The following is a 6,294-nucleotide window of genomic DNA, read 5'->3' as shown; positions in this document are numbered from 1 at the left end:
AAAAGAGAAGAGAAGTGAGAGAGAGAGAGAGAGGGAGAGAGAGAGAGAGAGAGAGTATGAGAGTATGAGAGAGAAAGGCGGTGGCAGGGTAACGACGGCGGTGGCCGGCGGCAGGGTCGCCCGAGACTGGGCGGAGGTGGAGAGAGCAGCAACAGTGAGAAGAAGAAGAAAAGAAAACTATTGCTCAACAGGGCAGGTTGCCCTATTAACGCCCAAAACGAGTCGTGTGCATAGGCACAGAAGCCTGTGCGCACGCATAGAAAGCAGAAATTAGAGGACTTGCGAATGCACATAGTGCGATCGCTGCAACCAGAGAGGGTGTATTAGAGTGTGCGGACACACAAAAGGGAGTGCGCGTACAGAGGTCGCAAGATTGAGGGGTGTGTGCGTGCGCATAGACTGGTGTGTACGCACAAAACGCAAAAAGGAGAGGGATGCCAGTGCACAGAGCGTGCGGTTGCTCCCACCAGAGGGGTTGCCCTAACGCGTGCGGGTGCACAGGCGCGTGCGCTTGCACAGAAGCTTCTCTCTTTTTTTTAGAGGAATGCTTGAGGTACAGAGTCATGCGTGCGTGCGCACACAGGTCCGTGCGCACGCATAGAGCAAACAAAAGGGGGTTCACGTGCACAACTCATGCTAACGCTCCCACCAGAGGGGCTGTCAATTGGTGTGCAGACGCACACGTCTGTGCGGCCGCACAAGAAGCACGATAAGGGGAAGGTGTGCGTACGCATGGTTCTCAGAAAACAAGTCAGTGCTCACGCACAGGCTATGCTGGCGCTGCGACCAGAGGGCACTGGAAGGGGTGTGTGGACGCATAAAGGCGTGCGTATAACAACCCTAGTTTTTGAAAATCTAATAATTAGTTATTTGTGATTTACTATATTTGTGGATAACTTTATTTTAGGAAAATTATTTTACTAAAGGTAATTAAATGGAATTTCATCATAATTGGAGTTTAAATTAATTAGAATTTTTATATAATCTTTATTGGATATTTGGTATAATTGAAATTATAATTTTGATAATTGAAAAAAATAGAAGAATTGTATAATTTAATTTAAATAAATTTTATTTTGAATGAATTATGTTATTAATTTGAATTCCTAGAAATTATTTTATTAGAAATGATTAGATTGATATTTATAAATACTTTAAGTTTAAGTCAATTAATATTTATGTACAATTTTTATTATAATTGGTTATTTTATAAATTGAAATTAAAGTTTCGGAGATAGAAAAATAACGAAAAGTTATATCATTCAATTTGATTAATAAATATTGAGTTTAAACTATATTTTATAAAAATGTGATTAGTATTTTTATTTTATAATTTAAATTAGAAATAATTGATTGAACTTAGCAATATGTTGATAATCAATGTTCTTAGATATTTTTAACAGAGTATGTTTGATTTTAAAATTACTCTACCCTTCAATTTTATCAAAATATCTATTCATATCTATCCATATTCTTTTATAAAATCCTAATTTCTAACCCTAATTCCCAAATCAAACTCAGAAAACCCTAAATTCCTAAATTGAGAAACCCTAATCCCCTTCTCTACACCATACAGCCGCAACCTCACCCTCACCTTCCTTCAATGTAACACTCACACAGCAGCGAAATAGAGAGGAAAGAAAGAGGGAAGAGCTGCTGCCCCGCCACCGCCGTGACCGTCACACTGCCACCGTGCAACTCCGCTCGCGCTGCCGCGCGTTCCGTCACCATCAGAGTCATCGTCGCCGTTTGTGGAGCCGCGAGGAGCTCGCCATCGAGCTGCTTCGCAGTGCCGTCCCATCCATAGAGCCCGAGCCCGCATCGCCGTCGTTCATTCGTGTTCTGCCGCCGCCGATTCATGAGTTTGTCGTCGTTGCTGACGTCGCCGAAAGGAGGAGAGCGATCACCACGAGGAGCCGCCGCTGGAGGAGGAGGGTTCGCTGTGTGCTACTGTCACCAACATCGCAAAATCCACGCAGAAGAGAGGGAGGAAGGATCTTCGCCGCTGTCAGGGTCGTGTGTGACTCCTACTGCCATCAGAGTTGTTGTTCTGCCACCATCAAGTTTGGAGGAGGGCGCTGTCCCTGTCACCATTGAAGCTCGCCGGGGAAGGAGCTATTGACAGAAGAAACTGTTGCCGCTCTTATTCTATACTACTCTATGCTGCTCTGTTCTGCCTCTGCCTCTGGGTTCTGTGAGTTGTCGGAGCCCTCTACCACCGGGAACTAACATTCGAGCAGCCCAGGAAGCCATCCTTAGAACCACAACTGTTTTGGTGAGCTCTGTCCCCTGTTTCTGCTTCCTTGTCCTACCAATTTGTTTCTACTTTGAAGCTTGTCCCTGAAACTGTTTGTATTGTATAAAGAGATTATTGTAAATTACCTTGCCGCCACCATTACTGGAGGTAGCTGCCGGCTCTATTTGGAGACTGCTTCTAAGACACCACCGAAGCTAAGAACAAGTGCTGGGATTCGATGGAGCAGCTGCGTTTAGTGATTTTTGCGAGTTTCGACTTTGAGGTAGGGGATTTTTTTTTAAAGTTAAAACATTTTTAATTTTAGAATGCTTATAAAGTTATTCAGATAATTGTAAATTGTTAATAATGATTAAGGGTTGATTAATTGATGTGAATTATTTGAAATTTGTTTGAGAATAGTTAGTTGGAGTGATTATTCTGATGTGTTATTAGAATTGAATGTGGTTATGATTACGCTGAATTGAATTGAAATTAGATGTGGTTGTGAATTGTATTTCAAATTATTGATTTTGGCGATGAATTGGCTGAGATTCTGATCTTGAATGAATTACTTTGAATTGTTTGATATTGAATTAGAAATTTAATATATTGGAATGGCTGTAAAATGGATTTGTGATAGGTTGGAATTGGTTGAAATGTAGCTGCAAGTGGTGATTCATTTAATTTTACTTTTTAAATTGAAACATGATGAGTTAATTATCGAATGAAATGTAATTGAGAGAAGTTTGTTGTGGTGATTATTCTGAGTTATATTTGATGTTGGATGCGGATGTGAATTGAATTTGGGTTATGGTTGTGATTTTGACTGGTTTTGTTATCGCGAGTAATTAACTGATGAGATTTACTTTGGTTTGAGGCTGTGAATGTCTTTGGGCTTTGTTGTGAGTGTGTAAAGCTGTAATTGATATTGGTTTTTCAGATTTTGATGGAATTGTTGAAAGGTTCTGATTCTATGTGATTATATTGAATTAGTTGAGTTGTGTGGCTGTATTCTGGTTATTGAGAGTAAGTGCTTCTTGTTGTTTTCAGTTATCTAATGTATTGGATTGGCTATGAAATTGACTTGTGACTGGTTGGAACTAGTTTTGGTAGTTGTTAATATTGGATCATGATTAATTAGAATTAAGTTTGAGAACTGTTAAAAGATTAAAGCTTGATTATTAAATTGACTTTTTATGAAATTTGAATTTAGAGATAAAATCAGTAACTCTAAAAGTATAAGGATAACTTGTGATAATTGGAAACTATATGGAGCAGGATTTTTGGGTGAACATATTATAAGAGAACTGAAATTTTGTAAATAATACATACTCTATGTGTTTTGGTGTCAATATTGCTAAGATTTTGGTTAGTTAGGTGACAATGTGTTTTGGGTATTTGGAAAGTGAAAAACTGTTAGTCCTTTGGTTAAAGTAATTTATGAATTGATCAAATTGAAGTTGAATTGATGGAGTATGTGGAAGTTGCGGATTATGGCTGAATTGTTAACTATTGCGGGCTGTTAAATTTCTGATTGATTGAGAATTTGCTGTGATAATTGTTGAGAAAGGTTTGATGAGATATTGAGAAAGAGGGAACCCGTAAGGGTGGTTAAGTCCGAGTTTTAGGGGAGGTGCTGTCGAAATTTTTAAAAAACCTGAGGTATTAATTGAAAAGTAATTTTAGAAGACTTGAACTTGGAAAATTATATTATTGGAGTTTTATTTAGGTAAGAAAAGAATTATACTATTTTGAATTTGAATTACCAAGGTTTATGTTCAAGTTTGAATTATTTATAAAAAAAGTTATATTTTGAGATTTATTCAATATGAAGAGAGTTATGCTTGCGGTTTGAAATAAAGGATTACTTTTTTGAAGTTTAATGAATATATAATATTTGAATTTGAATGGTAAAGAGAGATGGTTTTTGAGTCTTTGGGAAGTTAGTAAACTTGAAAAAGAGTTTTATTTGGTTACTTTTAGTAAGAGGGTGATGTTTTGAAAAGTATTTAACGAATTTAAAATAAATAATTTTCTTGAGTCTTTTGAAAGAAAATTAAACTAGAAAATAGTTTTAAAATTGGTTCGAGTTAAGAGGTTGCAAAAGTGGAAGTCGTAAAGTCTGTACAACATGATTGAATAAAGAAAGAGAGAGATATTGTATAAGAATATGTAACTGGAGATGAATAACGAGAATGATAGCTTATGATGATAATTACACTAATTCTTTTGAGGAATGGTATTCAGTTTATGAAATTGTTGGCAAGGACGTGGGTTTTGTCCCGCTTGCGTATTTATGATTATAAAAGAGAATAAAAAGCAGAGGACCTGTTGAAAGGTCATTTGTTGCTTGAGGCAACCCAAGAGATGTGTTTATTCATTTGTTGCATTAAGGCAACGCCAGATATACTTGTATGATGATCTACTGCGTGAAGGCAGTCAGATAGATAGCGGTGCGACCACTGAGAACGCTTTCCTGCAGTACAGATCCATATTTTAATTCTGTAAGGGTAGAGGGGTTATTTCCTGCTACAGAAGTACCGTGACCACCTGTTCCATTTCTGTAGTGGCAGAGGGGTTATTTCCTGTATACAGAAGGTGTGTCGGCATACATCCCTGCAGTGGCAGATGTGTTATTTCCTACATGCAGTGGACCTTGTGGTGGCAGAGGGGTTATTTCCTGTACACAGGGGTATAGCCAACTGGAAAGCCATACCCGTTTCAGCTGCTTCGGGTTACGTCGGGAGCGGGTAAAAACTGACAAATGAGCTCATTACCTGCACTAGGGCTAGACATGCATCATCCTTGTGTGTGCATTTGCATTTGATTGGATTTGCTCGTTGTACTTCCCTGTGATTGTGTTGTTTGCCTTGCTGTGACTTGCTTGTGTGCTGAATTGAATCTCTTGTTAGTGCTATTAGTTGGTGAATGTATGATGATGATTAAGAATTGACGTTGTGATTGAAAATTAACTATGTGGCTGAGAAATGCTTAAAGTGACCAGTTTTATATTTTGGAATTTGTTTTGAGCTTAGATTTTTGAAAGAGGTAAATAATTAGTTAAAGTAAAACCAAGAATAGTATTTTCAAAAAGGTTTGATGAAATATAGTTTTCTTGAGTATGTTAATTATTTGCATTTTATTTCATTACTTTTACAGCATTTCCATTCCCTACTGAGAACGTGTGGTTTGTTCTCACCCCAAAATCTTCCACCCTTTCAGTGACACAGGTTCGAAGATTCAGTTTGAAGCTGCGGGCGATTCTAGAATTTATTTACGAGTTAAGTTTATAACTTGAGTTTCTTTCATAGAATTCCCTCGCTTTTGTAGCTTTAGTTTTTATTTTGTGCAGAGGGATAGGAGTTGTACCTGAATTTTATTTAAATTCTTTGTATAATATTACTATTATTAATAATTATGTGATTATTATTACTTGAAATGTTTGTTATATGATTTTAAAAAAATAAAAGCAAAATTTTTCTAGAATTTTCTATAAAACTGAATCGCGATATCGAACTAAAGGCTCAATAGTAAATAGTTAATAAAGGAAAGCAGGTTGGTAACGCCTTACTTTCGGTACGATCATGACGTTCTGGAAGTTGGGTCGTTACAGTGCGCGCGCACAGATGGCGAAAAACGCAATTGTATGTGCACGCACAGGGTAGTGGGCACGCACAGGTTGTGCTGTTTCACAAAAATTTTTCTTTTCAAAACTAAGGTCCCCTCCTTTAGCATATCAACATACCAACCCCAAATCATATAAACAAGCATAAATTCATGATCCACAAGCAATTCAACTTATTCAATTCAAAAATACCAAGTCAAAACTAAACTAATCATCATATCTCAAGAAAACAACTAATTCAAAAAGCTATAAACAAAAGATAAAGTTGGAACCATGTTACTATGGTGGGGTGTCTCCCACCAAACACTTTGGTTTAAAGTCCCTAAGTTGGACTTTGCATGGCTTCATTAGTCACTTTGAAACTTCTCCAAGGAGGAAAATCTCCAACTCCTTGGCATTCTTGGGTTTAGTGTGAACTCTTGAATCAAACTTC

At 37.5% G+C, this 6,294-nt stretch overlaps 1 long non-coding RNA gene across 2 annotated transcripts; it reads left to right on the top strand.

Annotated features, from left to right (window-relative positions):
• Positions 1,508–5,473, top strand: LOC107618734. 2 transcript variants are annotated; one of them, XR_001615361.2, is made up of 3 exons: positions 1,508–2,275; positions 2,366–2,519; positions 5,459–5,473. It is a non-coding gene; the product is annotated as an uncharacterized LOC107618734 (long non-coding RNA). The 2 variants fall into 2 exon arrangements; XR_002362187.1 differs by lacking the exon at positions 5,459–5,473 and adding an exon at positions 5,396–5,435.

Source organism: Arachis ipaensis, chromosome B01, assembly GCF_000816755.2.
Source record: "Arachis ipaensis cultivar K30076 chromosome B01, Araip1.1, whole genome shotgun sequence".
Taxonomy (NCBI): domain Eukaryota; kingdom Viridiplantae; phylum Streptophyta; class Magnoliopsida; order Fabales; family Fabaceae; genus Arachis; species Arachis ipaensis.
This window is presented reverse-complemented; position numbering and strand designations above follow the sequence as displayed.